Genomic DNA, 18,218 nt, shown 5'->3' on the forward strand with positions numbered 1-18,218 from the left:
TTTTTAATAGATCGTTTTTTCTCGGTTTAGATTATTTTACGAACGTTCGTTCGTTAGTTCGTTTTAACGAACGAATTCGTTCGTTAGTCTCTGTTAGCGGACGTTCGCCTGATAGGTTTTTCTTTTTCTGTTTTATTTTTGCCAGGGACCTATCTGCGATTATTTTTATCGCAGATTAGCCACTGATCTTCAAACCCTCGCAACTTTTCAACCGTTTGTCCAAATCCAGTGAAACCAATGCCAAGATCTTCGTATCGAGCCCCTCTCTCTGGTTAATCAACTTGAACATGGTTTTGACAATTTAAAATTTGGTTTCAAGCAGATTTATTTTCAAAGTTCTTTTGATCGTAGTTCAGTACCATAGCTCCGATTTAGTTGATTCTTTTTGCAAATCGAAGCTCTTTAGTTGGACTGTCAGATTGGATCTTCTTATTTGAGTTTTACCCTTGCATCTATGCTTGAGTGCTTATGTATGCTATTGTTTGTTTGTGATAGAATTCCCGGAGTGCGAAGCGTGCTACTACGAGTCTCTAGGTTTTGCGGATCGTCAGCAAGGCAAGTAACACTTTGATCATACCCCTTTATTACCCTGTTTTTATGCATTAGTTTCAATCCTCAAACACTGCATGATTATGATGTGATTAACATGTGGGTATTGGGAAGTAGATGATGAGGTAGAACCTATTGCCTTTTTATTATCAAACCTTGGGAGTTACTTCTACGTTATGCTTAGGTTGCCATGCTATGCTCGTAGACGTGGTTTGGTTTGAGTGATCCATGACAGATGTGAGATTTTTAATTAATGGTTAACTTAAGGTGACTACTTAAATACACATCTGGGTGGATTGGTTGCAGGCACCTGGGGATATACTAGTGTTGTCTTTTGGTTCGCCACCCAGGCTCAAAGGGATCATAAGATTATTCATGCCAGAAACTTCCGTGTGCAGCCACAAACTATTATGGGCTCTAGCATAGTTGAGTATGTCGCATGACCTCTTTTAGTGGTAGGCTAGCAGATGTAGGGGATGTAGGTTGGTACTGTCTACCCAGAGTAAAGAGTTAATGCTTCTGAAAGACTGTGTCTCGGTCATCCGTTTCTCAAACACAATGTAGTGCGAGAAATCCAATGGAGGAGATCGAGTCTTGTGGGGAAAGTGCGCAAACCTCTGCAGAGTGTACAAACTAATCATGGTTAGCCGTGTCCCCGGTTATGGACATCTTGAGTATCTGGTTCCTGGATTATCATGTTGATCTCATCACTCTAAATTAACTTGTTGGGTTATTAATTACTTTTTAATTGGGATTGAGATGAGGGGTATCATTCTCAATGTTTATCAACTACCATGATAGTTAAATATAATATATTCCTTTGTTGTAGGGAAAAATGGCTTTTCACAAAAACCTTATAACCATAGAGCCTCCACCAGCCATATATGCATGTAGTGATAGCATTTACTTGTTCATTGCTCTATTACGTTATCTTGCCAGCATATTCCATGTGCTGACCTGTTTCGGGATGCAACATATCATGTTGCGGACTTTTCAGAAAAAGAGTAAGGTGCGCTAGGTCATTGTCGTGCACTCAGCTATGCCGTTGGAGTTGATGGACTCACTTTATCTTCCAAGCCTTTCGCTGCTATCTTACTTAGATGGCCTTAAGCCATATTATTGTATTAAGTTCTCTTTTGAGACATTCGATGTAATAAGTGTGTGATTGCTACTCTGTTATAAATCCTTCGAAGTACTGTGTGTGTGTCAGCATTACCGATCTAGGGATGACACTTATGCACAGAGATTTGACTGTTTGATGTCAGATCGCTACAAGATGGTATCAGAGCACACGCTGATTGTAGGACAGGACCACTAAGATGAGCCGTAGGTCACTCTTCTCTACTCATTTCTGAATCCTCTCCAATTTCCACACTATAGGATGGTGGACTCAAGGAACAAGTTTGCACAACTGGATGAAGACACACCTTTTGGATGACACTTGAAGGAAGTCACTAGGTACGTGAACATCGGAATACCAAGTTTCACTGGGACCTACACCGCCACTTTATCAGAAGAAGAGCGTTGGATAATTTGAGTTCAAGTTCCAGGAAGGGTGTTCACGCCAGTTACTAAGCCCATAGAATTTTCCTTTGATGCACCAACCTAGAGTCTAGTAAAGAGCATGGCAGCGCACATCGCCATGGGACGCATCGGCGAAGTTTATCACAAGGATCTGAAGGACACCATCTACCAGATATGTAGGCGCCGAGATGAGCAATGGGAGATGATCAACACCAGGAGGGAGAGGTCCATTGCAGCCTTCATCCAGGAGTTAAACCAGCACATTCGTCGCCAGGAGAACCAAATGTGCGCAAGCATGATAGACCTGAAGAAGGTGATGACCAGGAACTGGGAGCTAGAAGAGGAACTCAAGTCTACACGCGATGGATATGAGGAGGAAATTGCAATACTAGTGGAGAAGAATGACAACCTGACAAGGAAGCTAGGAGTATTCATGGGAGACCCCGCGCCAGGAGGAGATGACGACCATCCCGAGGACTACATCATCATCGGCGACACCGACTCCGACCCCGACAGTAGTGATGATGACTATGAAGACGAAGCTGGAGCGGATATCATGGAGTCTTCCACCAATCAAAATTTCTAGTAGACCACCATATTATCAGTAGTATTTCCCCCATGTATACAGTAATAGTCCGAGCACCTGTAACGATAGTTAGATCGATTGTATGCCCTTGTTTGAATTGATTGATGTGATATGAATGTGTTTGTCTCATGCACATATGGGTAGTGCTTTCTCACTAGACCTCATTCTATTCTAATCTCTCCCCTCTAAACCCATCAGATGCCTCCAAGACATGACCCTGGATTTGCCTTCCCACCGGAGCTCACTCAGTTCATCCAACAGCGGAATGCCTTGATGCAACTACTAGTCCAGAACCAAGGCAACAACAACAACAACAATCCACCACCACCACCACCTCCAGTTGACAACTTAGCCCGTTTTCTGAGGTTGTAGCCGCCGGTGTATTCCAGTAGCACCGAGCCGATGGTTGTTGATGACTGGCTACGCAGGATTGGAAGGGAGTTGACCACCGCAGGTTGCACAGATGCTGAGAAGGTGCGTTTTGCCGCACATCAATTGGATGGACCCGCAACCTCATGGTGGGAGAATTACACAGCCACCTTTCCCATAGCCAATGTCACTTGGGAGCAGTTTCTGCAAGCATTTCGCACTGCTCATGTCTCAACTAGAGCTATGAGCATAAAGAAGCGTGAGTTTCGCAACTTACGCCAGGGAAACTGTACTGTGGGGCAGTACATGGATGAGTTTAGTAAGTTAGCCCGTTATGCCCCAAATGACGTGGCCATAGATGCCGCGAAGCAGGAGAAGTTTATGGAAGGGCTGAATGATGAGATGAGTATGCAGTTAATGGTGGCAACATTTAACAACTACCAGGAGTTGGTAGACAAGGCTCTTATGATTGAAGGGAAGCAGCAACAGATTGAGAGCTACAAGAGGAAGTATGGACAAGGGAAGTACAACTCAGGGTCTCAGCAGAAGCCTCGTTTTACCCCGAACTCGGGAGGATATACCCATAACCATGGAGGCCATACCCACAATGGAGGAAGTTCGCATAACCACAGTGGCCCCAAGAACGAAAATGGAATGGAGCCGGCAGCAACCAAAACCTCTCTAACCCAGCCACACCCGCCAAGAAGGACCAAAGTGACATTACTTGTTTCAAGTGCGGGAAGACTAGACACTGTGCCAATGAGTGCCCTGAAGCAAAGAATGGTAATGGCAATGTAAGCTCTGGGAAGAAGCCCAACCCTTTCAACAGGGGACAAGTGAACCACGTTAACGTGGAGGAGGTTGAAGAGCAGCCAGACGCAGTTATCGGTAAGTTTTTGGTTAAGTCATTTACCGCTATCGTTCTTTTTGATACTGGTGCATCGCATTCATACATATCAAGGGGATTTGTGGACAAGTTTAAGCTACCCACATTAGCCCTTAGGACCCCCATGTTAGTAAGCTCACCAGGTGCAGAGTATATGGCCAGCCGATGGTGCAATCGGTTACCCTTAACCATTGGTAGCCATGTTTTCTCCTCCGACCTTATAATTCTGGAGTCACAAGGATTGGATGTGATACTAGGCATGGATTGGCTATCAAAGTATGGAGGAAACATCGACTGTGCTAGTAGGTCAATTCGGCTCTCCACCCCGGAGGGAAAAATGATTAAGTATGTATCCAGGCATGCGCCAAGGAGGACCCAAGTAAATTCCCTCTCAGGAGTTGTTCAGGAGGAAGTGCCTATAGTGAAGGATTACCCGGATGTATTTCCAGAGGAATTACCAGGCATGCCGCCAGACCGAGACATTGAGTTTTTGATAGAGCTGTTGCCAGGCACCGGACCGATATCAAAGAGGCCATACCGAATGCCCGCAAATGACCTGGAGGAGATAAAGAAGCAGATTAAGGAGTTATTGGAGAAAGGTTACATTCGATGAAGTTCGTCACCATGGGGAGCACCAGTGCTTTTGGTTGAGAAGAAGGATGGATCTTTGAGAATGGTTGTTGATTATGGTGCATTGAATGAGTGACGATCAAGAACAAGTACCCACTGCCGATGATCAATGATTTGTTTCACCAGTTGCAAGCAGCTAAAGTATTCTCCAAGATCGATCTATGATCTGCATACCACCAGTTGAAGATCGGAGAACATGATATACCCAAGACAGCCTTCACCACAAGGTACGGGCTATATGAGTACACAATTATGTCATTTGGATTGACTAACGCCCCTGCCTATTTCATGAGTATGATGAATAAGGTGTTCATGGAGTTCTCGGAGAAGTTTGTTGTGGTGTTCATTGACGATATCTTGGTATACTCAAAGAATGAAGGGGAGCACAAGGAGCATTTGCGTTTAGTTCTCGAGAGGCCCAGGGAACATCAGTTGTATGCCAAGTTCAGCAAGTGTGAGTTTTGGTTAAAGAAGTTGGATTTCTTGGCCATGTTATATCAGGAGAAGGTATAGCAATGGATCCTACCAAGGTTTAGTCTGTCATTGAGTGGTTGGCACCCACCTCAGTTGGAGAGATCCGCAATTTTCTTGGACTCACGGGATATTATCGGAGATTCATTGAGATTTTTTCTAAGATTGCGAAGCCCATGACGGAGTTGCTGAAGAAAGACACTAAGTTTAAGTGGACAGATGAATGTGAGGCAAGTTTTCAGGAGCCGAAGAAACATTTGGTTACAGCCCCAGTGCTGATTCTGCCGGATATACGCAAGGATTTCCAAGTGTATTGCGACGCTTCTCACTTAGGACTTGGAGGTGTACTCATGAAAGATGGAAGAGTTGTTTCATATGCCTCACGTCAACTTCGACCGCATGAGTTGAATTATGCCATGCATGATTTGGAGTTAGCAGCTGTAGTGCATGAACTCAAGACTTGGAGACACTTTCTTATTGGAAATCGATGTGATGTGTACACGGATCACAAGAGTTTGAAGTACATTTTCACACAGAAGGAGATGAATCTCAGGCAAACGAGATGGTTGGAGCTTATAAAGGATTATGACATGAAGTTGCATTATCATCCAGGCAAGGCCAATGTCGTAGCAGACGCTTTGAGCCAGAAGAGTTATGCCAATACTCTCGTAAGCGGGGGATTACCAAAGGAGTTACCCAAAGATCTCAGGGAGCTATGTTTGGAGATAGTCCCCAAAGGTTTTGTCACGGCAATGGAAGTTCAGTCAACATTATTGGGAAAGATTCGAGAAGCTCAGAAGGATGATAAGGAAATTGCTGAGATAAAGGAGAAGATGAGCAAAGGAAAAGCCAAGGGTTTTCATGAGGATGAGCACGACACCTTGTGGTTTGAGGACCGTGTTTATGTACCCAATAATGCAGAGATCAGGAAGTTAATACTTCAGGAAGCTCATGACTCGACATACTCGATACACCCCGAAAACACCAATATGTATTTGGATTTAAAGGAGCATTTCTGGTGGACTGGTATGAAGAAAGATATTGCCGAGTATGTAGCCGTATGTGATGTATGTCAGAGAGTGAAGGCAGAACATCGAAAGCCAGCAGGATTACTGCAGCCTATGTCGATACCCGAATGGAAGTGGGACAAGCTTGGCATGGATTTCATCACCGGATTACCCAGGACCCGGTCAGGATATGATTCTATTTGGGTAGTAGTGGATCGTTTGACCAAAGTAGCTCACTTTATCCCAGTGAAAACCACCTATACAAGTGCGAAGTTGGCCAAGATATATTTGACCAGGATCGTGTGTCTTCATGGAGTTCCAAGGACCATCGTATCAGATAGAGGGACCCAATTTACTTCGAAGTTTTGGAATCAGCTGCACTGGACTTTGGGCACCAGGCTAGAGTTCAGTACAACCTTTCATCCGCAGACAGATGGACAGACCGAGAGAGTCAATCATATTTTGGAGGACATGTTGAGAGCTTGTGCGCTAGATTATGGATCTAGCTGGGATGATAATCTACCATACGCGGAGTTCTCATACAACAACAGTTACCAGGCCAGTTTGAAGATGGCACCTTTCAAAGCTTTGTATGGAAGGAGGTGCAGGACACCGTTGATGTGGGATGAAGTTGGAGACCGTCAGTTGTTTGGACCAGATTTGATCAAAGAGTCCGAAGAGAAGGTTAAGTTGATTCGAGACAGACTGAAGGTAGCTCAGTCCAGACAAAAGAGTTATGCAGACTCAAAATGCAAGGAAGTACTCTATGAAATCGGAGACAGAGCATATCTTCGTGTGTCACCTCTGCGATGAGTTAAACGTTTTGGAGTTAAGGGAAAGTTAGCCCCGAGATTTGTAGGACCATACCAAGTTTTGGAACGTATGGGAGAGGTTGCCTAAAAGTTGGAGTTACCCGAAGGACTGTCAGGAGTTCATGATGTGTTTCACGTTTCCCAGTTGAAGAAGTGTCATGCTGAGATGGCCGAAATCCCTCTGAGAGATACAGTACCCCTGGAAGCAATTCAGTTGGATAGTGATCTAACCTAAGAGGATAAATCCGTCAAGATTCTCGAGTTTGCCAACCGAGTTACCCGCAGCAAGGTTATCAAGTTTTGCAAAGTTTAGTGGAGCCACCATACCGAGGATGAAGCCACCTAGGAACGAGAGGATGATCTACGGAAAGACCACCCACACCTATTTTCTAACCAACCCGAATCTCGAGGGCGAGATTCATCTTAAGGGGGTAGGTTTGTAATATCCCAAATTTTTAATGTGGAATGTTACACATAGGTCATCACATGCATATCATATTTTATTTGCATTTTGGTTTTGATCCTAGAAGTTCTAAGCAACTCAAGGACCCACAGAGAGAGTTGGGGATTTCATTCATTTTCATATTTGAAATCTTCTCAAATATTGAAAAGGGGATCATTTTGATTTTGGTTATTTTTCTCTCCGAAAATATTTCAAATATAAAGTAAACGAGAGGAGATAATATGACTTCTCCAAAATAAAAGAAATATTAGAGGAAAAATGTTAAAAATAAAATAAGTATTTTACTGGATTTTATTTGGATTTTTATTCAGAGTTATTTTGATTAAATTAGGAAAAAACTGCATTTTTAAAAGTTGCATTAGGTTCGCGAAAATTGTTCAGTTTGTCCTAAATTTTATTAGAGGACCGTGAAAATTTACTTCGGAATTTTTGGACTCCGTTTGATATTTCTTTTTTACCCCGTCCATTTTTAAAAAAAAAACGTGTGAACCGACTTTGGGCCGTGCCCGAGCCGCACACGTCCCGCCCAGGCCCCTTTATAAGTACCCGAGGCCGCTGCCCCAGCCCAGCCGCCAGCCCATCCCGCGCCGCCGAAACCCTAGCTGTGTCGCCGCCGCCGGATCCACGTCGCCGCCGCCGCGCCATGCACCGCCGCCAGAGCCCGCCACCGGAGTTCGCCACTGCCGGAGATCACCGCCGCCGGTTTTCCTTTCGGTTTAGGTATAAACCGTTCGGTTTTTTAAAAAACCCTAGACCCGTTTCGGTTTTTTTAATAGATCAGTTTTTCTCGGTTTAGATAATTTTACGAACGTTTGTTCGTTAGTTCGTTTTAACGAACGAATTCGTTCAATAGTCTTAGTTAGCGGACGTTCGTCCGATAGTTTTTTCTTTTTCTGTTTTATTTTTGCTAGGGACCTATCCATGATTATTTTTATTGCAGATTAGCCCCTGATCTTCAAACCCTTGCAACTTTTCAACCGTTCGTCCAAATCCAGTGAAACCAACGCCAAAATCTTCGTCTCGAGCCCCTCTTTCTGGTTAATCAATTAAACATGGTTTTGACAATTTAAAATTTGGTTTCAAGCAGATTTGTTTTCAAAGTTCTTTTGATTGTAGTTCCAGTAACGTAGCTCCGATTTAGTTGATTCTTTTTGCAAATCTAAGCTCTTCAGTTGGACTTTCAAATTGGATCTTCTTATTTGAGTTTTACCCTTGCATCTATGCTTGAGTGTTTATGTACTCTATTGTTTGTTTGCGATAGAATTCCCGAAGTGCGAAGCGTGCTACTACGAGTCTCTTGGTTTTGCAGATCGTCAGCAAGGCAAGTAACACTTTGATCATACCCCTTTATTACCCAGTTTTTATGCATTAGTTTCAATCCTCAAACACTGCATGATTAGGATGTGATTAACATGTGGGTATTGGGAAGTAGATGATGAGGTAGAACCTATTGCCCTTTTACTATCAAACCTTGGGAGTTACTTCTACGTTATGCTTAGGTTGCCATGCTATGCTCGTAGACGTGGTTTGGTTTGAGTGATCCATGACAGATGTGAGATTCTTAATTAATGGTTAACTTAAGGTGGCTACTTAAATACATATCTAGGTGGATTGTATGCAGGCACCTGGGGATATACTAGTGTTGTCTTTTGGTTCGCCGCCTAGGCTCAAAGGGATCATAAGATATTCATGCTAGAAACTTTCATGTGCATCCACAAGCTATTATGGGCTCTAACATAGTTGAGTATGTTGCATGACCTCTTTCAGTGGTAGGCTAGCAGATGTGGGGGATGTAGGTTGGTACTGTCTACCTAGAGTAAAGAGTTAATGCTTTTGAAAGACTATGTCTCCGTCATCCGTTTCTCAAACACCATGTAGTGAGAGAAATCCAATGGAGGAGATCGGGTCTTGTGGGGAAAAGTGCGCAAACCTGTGCAGAGTGTACAAACTAATCATGGTTAGCCGTGTCCCCGGTTATGGACATCTTGAGTATCTGGTTCCTGGATTATCATGTTGATCTCATCACTCGAAATTAACTTGTTGGGTTATTAATTACTTTTTAATTGGGATTGAGATGAGGGGTATCATTCTCAATGTTTATCAACTACCATGATAGTTAAATATAATATATTCCTTTGTTGTAGGGAAAAAATGGCTTTTCGCAAAAACCTTATAACCATAGAGCCTCCACCAGCCATATATGCATGTAGTGATAGCATTTACTTGTTCATTGCTCTATTACGTTATCTTGCCAGCATATTCCATGTGCTGACCTGTTTCGGGCTGCAACATATCATGTTGCATACTTTTCAGACAAAGAGTAAGGTGCGCTAGGTCATTGTCGTGCACTCAGCTATGCCATTGGAGTTGATGGACTCACTTTATCTTCCAAGCCTTCCGTTGTTATCTTACTTAGATGGCCTTAAGCCATATTATTGTATTAAGTTCTCTTTTGCGATATTCGATGTAATAAGTGTGTGATTGCTACTCTGTTACAAATCCTTCGAAGTACTGTGTGTGTCAGCATTACCGATCCAGGGATGACACTTATGCACAGAGATTTGACTGTTTGAGGTCAGATCGCTACAAGACAGATCCAGAATTCTTCTACAAGGTCATGTATGATGCAGAAGACAAGGTTGAGAATATATTCTGGGTTAATGGACCAGCACGAAAAGCCTACAAAGAAGCCTATCACGATTGCATATGCTTTGACATGACATACATGACTAACATGTATAACATGCCATTTGCTCCATTCATTGGGATAAATCGTCATGGTCAGTCGTTCATGTTGGGGTGTGGCTTTGTTAGGCAGGAGTTAGAGACAAGTTTTGATTGGTTATTTGGTACATTCCTTGAAGCAATGGATGGTCTAGCACCAGAAAACATAATCTCTGACCAAGATTAGGCGATGTCACAATCCATTGAAAACATCTCCCCTACTACTGTGCATTGTCGATGTCGGTGGCACATAATGAAGAAGGATCAGGAAAAACTTGGTGGCTTAGTTGGAAGGAACCCAGGATTGTCAAAAGATTTCAATGATATAGTTGACTTTAGCTTCACTCCGCAAGAATTTGAGACAAAATGGTTAGCTTTGAAGGATAAGTGGTCGTTCATTGCTGGAAGCCACTTTGATAAGCTGTATGAGTACCGGGCAACATGGGTGCCATGTTACTTCAAACACCGGTTTCCCCCTTCTTGCAGTCTACCCAGCGCAGCGAAGAATTCAATGCAGTTCTTAAGCGTTATGTGAACTCGCACAACTCTGTGTTGAACTTTGTTAAGAAATATGAGAAAATCCAGACACATGTGCTTGTCCATGAGGGTGGAGGTGACTACAGGACAGACCACTAGGAGGTTGAGTTGTGGTCTGATTTCCCGATCGAGAAACAAGCCTATGAAGCCTACACTAGGGACATTTACCATAAGTTCCGAACCGAGTTTGGACTGATTGGGAAATACAATGTTCGTCCCCATGGTGGTAGTTTGTTTGAGCTTTATCCAAACAGAGAAGGATGGGTTGCTAATTATGGTTCTATAAGCTATTATGTGATAGCAGAAGTCGAAGCTGGGGACTACAAATGTGACTGTTGCAAGATGTCCAAAGATGGAATGTTGTGTTGCCATATTTTGAATATTTTTACACACATTGGTGTCGACAAAATTCCTGCCCAGTACATACTGAGAAGGTGGACACAACAAGCAATACCAGGTGCAGCCCCTTCTATTGAGGCAGAGCCGGATGAGATGTGATACGTCTCCAACGTATCTATAATTTTTGATTGCTCCATGCTATATTATCTACTGTTTTGGACTATATTGAGCTTTATTTTCCACTTTTATATTATTTTTGGGACTAACCTATTAACCGGAGGCCCAGCCCAGAATTGCTGTTTTTGCCTATTTCAGTGTTTCGGAGAAACAGAATATCAAACGGAGTCCAAACGGAATAAAATCTTCGGGAACGTGATTTTCTCACCGAACGTGATCCAGGAGACTTGGACCCTACTGCAAGGGATCAAAGAGGAGGTCACGAGGGTGGGGGGTGCGCCCCCTGCCTTGTGGGCCCCTCGGTGCTCCACCAACGTACTCCTTCCTCCTATATATACCTACGTACCCCCAAACGATCGGAACAGGAGCCAAAAACCTAATTCCACCGCCGCAACTTTCTGTATCCACGAGATCCCATCTTGGGGCCTGTTCCGGAGCTCCGCCGGAAGAGGGCCGTCATCACGGAGGGCTTCTACATCATCCTAGCCCCTCCGATGAAGTGTGAGTAGTTTACCTCAGACCTTCGGGTAGTAGCTAGATGGCTTCTTCTCTCTCTTTGAATCTCAATACAAAGTTCTCCCCCTCTCTTGTGGAGATCTATTCGATGTAATCTTCTTTTTGTGGTGTGTTTGTTGAGATCGATGAATTGTGGGTTTATGATCAAGTCTATCTATGAATAATATTTGAATCTTCTCTGAATTCTTTTATGTATGATTGGTTATCTTTGCAAGTCTCTTCGAATTATCCGTTTGGTTTGGCCAACTAGATTGGTAGTTCTTGCCATGGGAGAAGTGCTTAGCTTTGGGTTCAATCTTGCGGTGTCCTTTCCTAGTGACAGAAGGGGCAGCAAGGCACGTATTGCATCGTTGCCGTCGAGGATAACAAGATGGGGTTTATTTCATATTGCATGAATTTATCTCTCTACATCATGTCATCTTGCTTAAGGCGTTACTCTGTTTTTAACTTAATACTCTAGATGCATGCTGGATAGCGGTTGATGAGTGGAGTAATAGTAGTAGATGCAGAATCGTTTCCGTCTACTTGTCACGGACGTGATGCCTATATACATGATCATGCCTAGATATTCTCATAACTATGCTCAATGCTGTCAATTGCTCAACAGTAATTTGTTCACCCACCGCAGAATAATTATGCTCTTGAGAGAAGCCACTAGTGAAACCTATGGCCCCCGGGTCTATTCTCATCATATCAATCTCCATCACTTTAATCTTGCTTTGCTTTTTTTACTTTGCCTTTACTTTTTACGTTGCATCTTTATACCAAAAATATTATATCTATGAGATCTCACTCTCGTAAGTGACCGTGAAGGGATTGACAACCCCTAATCGCGTTGGTTGCGAGTAGCTATCATTTTGTGCAGGTACGAGGGACTTGAGCGTGGCCTCCTACTGGATTGATACCTTGGTTCTCAAAAACTGAGGGAAATACTTACGCTACTCTGCTGCATCATCCCTTCCTCTTCGGGGAAAACCAACGCAAGCTCAAGACGTAGCAACAAGGATTTCTGGCGCCGTTGCCGGCGAGTCTACGCAAAAAGTCAAAATACCAAGTACCCATCACAATCCCTATCTCTCACATTACATTATTTGCCATTTGCCTCTCGTTTTCCTCTCCCCCGCTTCACCCTTGCCGTTTTATTCGCCCTCTCTCTCTTTGTCCTCCCTCTCTATTTGCCTCTTTTGCCTGTTTCTTGTTTGCTCGTATGGTTGGAATAGTCATTTATTTATTACTAAACAGAGAACCTAAGATCTATGGATCCTCATCTGCTTGCTAATATTTTTAAGAGATCCAATTATGATGAACCAATTGCTAGTGAGTTCTGTGCACTAGATTATCTTTATGAGGTTTGGCTTGAAATTCGTGAATCTGAAAAGTGTGATGAATTATTTTATGAAGCGATTCATGATAGATCTTTGAATAAAAAGCATGATTGCAATGATTTTACCATAAACTCTCTTGATGTCAATTGTGCTAATAATATGCAAAACCCTAAGCTTGGGGATGCTAGTTTTGCTATGTCCTCTACTTGTTGGAATGATCATGATTGGGGTGATTCTTCTTATGATATTGAAAATTTATTTAAGCCCCATGATGAATATGAGATTGATAATAGTGTTTGCAATATTACTGAAAGTGGGTTTGGAAGAGTGTCAACTTTAGATCCCACATATTTGGAGAACGTTCAATCTTATGAAAATCTTGATAAAAGTGGGTTTGGAGAAGTCATGCCTTTAGTTAATGTTAATCCCACTATTTTGGAAGAGTGTCAACTTTGCATGCATGTGGATCGTGTTGAAAATATTTTATGTGATAGCTATTTTGTTGAATTTGCTTATGATCCTACATGTAATCATTATGAGAGAGGAAAATATGGTGGTAGAAATTTTCATGTTACTAAATTACCTCTCGTTATGTTGAGATTACTATTGTTTCTTTCCTCTTCCATGCATATGCTAGTTTTTGCTTGCCATGATGATTTGTTTGCCTATAAGATGCCTATGCATAGGAATTATGTTAGACTTAGATGTGTTTCTCACATGTATTATGATGCTCTCTTTGTGCTTCAATTCTTGTCTTTCATGCGAGCATCATTGAAATTATCAGTGCCTAGCTAAAAAGGCTTTAAAGAAAAGCACTTGTTGGGAGTCAAACCAATAATTTTACTTGCTGTTATTCGATAAATAAAATTATCTAGCCTCTGTTTTGGTTGTGTTTTTTGTGTTTAATTAGTGTTTGTGCCAAGTAGAACCGTTGGGAAGACTTGGGGAAAGTCTTGTTGAACTTACTGTAAAAAACAGAAACTTTAGCGCTCACGAAAACTGCTGTCATTTTTATTTTAAAAGTGATATTTAGTTAATTCTTTTTGAAGATGATTAATAGATAAATTCCTCACGTCCAGAAATTTATTTTAGAATTTTTGGGGTTACAGAGCTTTCTCTAGCTACAGATTACTACAGACTGTTCTGTTTTTGACAGATTCTGTTTTTCGTGTGTTGTTTGCTTATTTTGATGAATCTATGGCTAGTAAAATAGTTTATAATCCATAGAGAAGTTGGAATACAGTAGGTTTATCACCAATATAAAGAAAGAATGAGTTCATTACAGTACCATGAAGTGGTCTTTTGTTTTCTTTCGCTAACGGAGCTCACGAGTTTTCTATTTTGAGTTTTGTGTTGTGAAGTTTTCAAGTTTTGGGTGAATTCTTGTGATGGATTATGGAACAAGGAGTGGCAAGAGCCTAAGCTTGGGGATTCCCATGTCACCCCCAAGATAATCCAAGGACACCAAAAAGTCAAAGCTTGGGGATGCCCCGGAAGGCATCCCCTCTTTCGTCCACTTCCATCGGTAACTTTACCTGGAGCTATATTTTTATTCACCAACATGATATGTGTTTTGCTTGGAGCGTCTTGTATTATTTGTGTCTTTGTTTGTTAGTATGCCACAATCATCCTTGCTGTACACACATTTTGAGAGAGCCATACATGAATCAAAATTTGATAGAATAATCTATATGCTTCACTTATATCTTTTGAGCTAAGTAGTTTTGCTCTATGTGCTTCACTTATATCTTTTGAGCTAAGTAGTTTTGCTCTATGTGCTTCACTTATATCTTTTGAGCGTTATAATTTTGCTCTATGTTCTTCACTTAGATTTTTTAGAGCACGGCGGTGGATTTATTTTAAAGAAACTAATTGATCTCTCATGCTTCACTTAAATTATTTTGAGAGTCTCTTAATAGCATGGTAATTTGCTTAATAATAATATGATTGGTATTCGAGATTTGTGAAACTTTCTTTTGAGTGTGTTGAATACTAAGAAAAGATTGAAGCATGATAATTGTTTTGAGATATGGAGGTGATAATATTAAAGTCATGCTAGTTGAGTAGTTGTGAATTTAAAGAATACTTGTGTTGAAGTTTTTGATTCTCGTAGCATGCACGTATGGTGAACCGTTATGTGATGAAGTCAGAGCATGATTTATTTATTGATTGTCTTCCTTATGAGTGGCGGTCGGGGACGAGCGATGGTCTTTTCCTACCAATCTATCCCCCTAGGAGCATGCGCGTAGTACTTTGCTTTGATAACTTCTAGATTTTTGCAATGAGTATATGAGTTCTTTATGACTAATGTTGAGTCCATGGATCATACGCACTCTCACCCTTCCACCCTTGCTATCCTCTCTAATACCGCGCACCTTTCGCCGGTATCATACACCTACCATATACCTTCCTCAAAACAGCCACCATACCTACCTATTATGGCATTTCCATAGCCTTTCCGAGATATATTGCCATGCAACTTTCCACCATCTAGTTCATCATGACACATTCATCATTGTCATATTTCTTAGCATGATCATGTAGTTGACATAGTATTTGTGGCAAAGCCACCGTTCATAATTTTTCATACTTGTCACTCTTGATTCATTGCATATCCCGGTACACCACCGGAGGCATCCATATAGAGTCATACTTTGTTTTAATATCGAGTTGTAATCATTGAGTTGTAAATAAATAGAAGTGTGATGATTATCATTTAATAGAGCATTGTCCCCAAAAAAAGAAAGGCCAAAGAAAAAAAAGAAAATAAATAAAAAGAGGCAATGCTACTACCTTTTTCCACACTTGTGCTTCAAAGTAGCACCATGATATAGCGAGTCTCATATATTGTGCTTCAAAGTAGCACCATGTTCTTCATATAGAGAGTCTCATATGTTGTCACTTTCATATATTAGTGGGAATTTTACATTATAGAACTTGGCTTGTATATTCCAATGATGGGCTTCCTCAAATTGCCCTAGGTCTTCGTGAGCAAGCAAGTTGGATGCACACCCACTAGTTTCTTTTGTTGAGCTTTCATACATTTATAGTTCTAGTGCATCCGTTGCATGGCAATCCCTACTCACTCACATTGATATCTATTGATGGGCATCTCCATAGCCCATTGATATGCCTAGTTGATGTGAGACTATCTTCTCCTTTTTTGTCGTCTCCACAACCACCATTCTATTCCACCTATAGTACTATGTCCATGGCTCACACTCATGTATTGCGTGAAGATTTAAAAAGTTTTGAAAAATTTAGAGTATGAAACAATTGCTTGGCTTGTCATCGGGATTGTGCATGATTTAAATATTTTGTGTGGTGAAGATAGAGCATAGCCAGACTATATGATTTTGTAGGGATAACTTTCTTTGGCCATGTTATTTTGAGAAGACATAATTGCTTTGTTAGTATGCTTGAAGTATTATTATTTTTATGTCAATATAAAATTTTGTCTTGAATCGATCTAATCTGAATATTCATACCACAATTAAGAAGATTTGCATTGAAATTATACCAAGTAGCACTCCACATCAAAAATTCTATTTTTATCATTTACCTACTCGAGGATGAGCAGGAATTAAGCTTGGGGATGCCTGATACGTCTCCAACGTATCTATAATTTTTGATTGCTCCATGCTATAGTATCTACTGTTTTGGACTATATTGGGCTTTATTTTCCACTTTTATATTATTTTTGGGACTAACCTATTAACCGGAGGCCCAGCCCAGAATTGCTGTTTTTTGCGTATTTCAGTGTTTCGGAGAAACAGAATATCAAACAGAGTCCAAACGGAATAAAATCTTCAGGAACGTGATTTTATCACTGAACATGATCTAGGAGACTTGGACCCTACTGCAAGGGATCAAAGAGGAGGTCACGAGGGTGGGGGGCGTGCCCCCTGTCTCGTGGGCCCCTCGGTGCTCCATCGACGTACTCCTTCCTCCTATATATACCTACGTACCCCCAAACGATCGGAACAGGAGCCAAAAACCTAATTCCACCGCCGCAACTTTCTGTATCCACGAGATCCCATCTTGGGGCCTGTTCCGGAGCTCCGTCGGAAGAGGGCCGTCATCACGGAGGGCTTCTACATCATCCTAGCCCCTCCGATGAAGTGTGAGTAGTTTACCTCAGACCTTCGGGTCCATAGTTAGTAGCTAGATGGCTTCTTCTCTCTCTTTGAATCTCAATACAAAGTTCTCCCCCTCTCTTGTGGAGATCTATTCGATGTAATCTTCTTTTTGCGGTGTGTTTGTTGAGATCGATGAATTGTGGGTTTATGGTCAAGTCTATCTATGAATAATATTTGAATCTTCTCTGAATTCTTTTATGTATGATTGGTTATCTTTGCAAGTCTCTTCGAATTATCCGTTTGGTTTGGCCAACTAGATTGGTAGTTCTTGCCATGGGAGAAGTGCTTAGCTTTGGGTTCGATCTTGCGATGTCCTTTCCTAGTGACAGATGGGGCAGCAAAGCACGTATTGCATCGTTGCCATCGAGGATAACAAGATGGGGTTTATTTCATATTGCATGAATTTATCTCTCTACATCATGTCATCTTGCTTAAGGCGTTACTCTGTTTTTAACTTAATACTCTAGATGCATGCTGGATAGCAGTCGATGAGTGGAGTAATAGTAGTAGATGCAGAATCGTTTCGGTCTACTTGTCATGGACGTGATGCCTATATACTGATAATGCCTAGATATTCTCATAACTACGCTCAATTCTGTCAATTGCTCAACAGTAATTTGTTCACCCACCATAGATTACTTATGCTCTTGAGAGAAGCCACTAGTGAAACCTATGGCCCCCGGGTCTATTCTCATCATATCAATCTCCATCACTTTAATCTTGCTTTGCTTTTTTACTTTTCCTTTACTTTTTACGTTGCATCTTTATACCAAAAATACCAAAAATATTATATCTATTAGATCTCACTCTCGTAAGTGACCGTGAAGGGATTGACAACCCCTAATCGCGTTGGTTGCGAGTAGCTATCATTTTGTGCAGGTACGAGGGACTTGAGCGTGGCCTCCTACTGGATTGATACCTTGGTTCTCAAAAACTGAGGGAAATACTTACGCTACTCTGCTGCATCATCCCTTCCTCTTTGGGGAAAACCAACGCAAGCTCAAGACGTAGCAAGATGCCACCGCAATCGAAGAAGCAAGTCCGTCATGCAAACTTGTCAATGGATTTTGCTAGTCTAGCTCGAGTTGCTTCTGTGTCAGATGCTGGTGCGGCAATTTTGAAGAAGCACATGAGGGCGACACGTATAGAGCTTGATCATTTCAA

The sequence above is a fragment of the Triticum dicoccoides genome, chromosome 5A, assembly GCF_002162155.2.
Source record: "Triticum dicoccoides isolate Atlit2015 ecotype Zavitan chromosome 5A, WEW_v2.0, whole genome shotgun sequence".
Classification (NCBI taxonomy): domain Eukaryota; kingdom Viridiplantae; phylum Streptophyta; class Magnoliopsida; order Poales; family Poaceae; genus Triticum; species Triticum dicoccoides.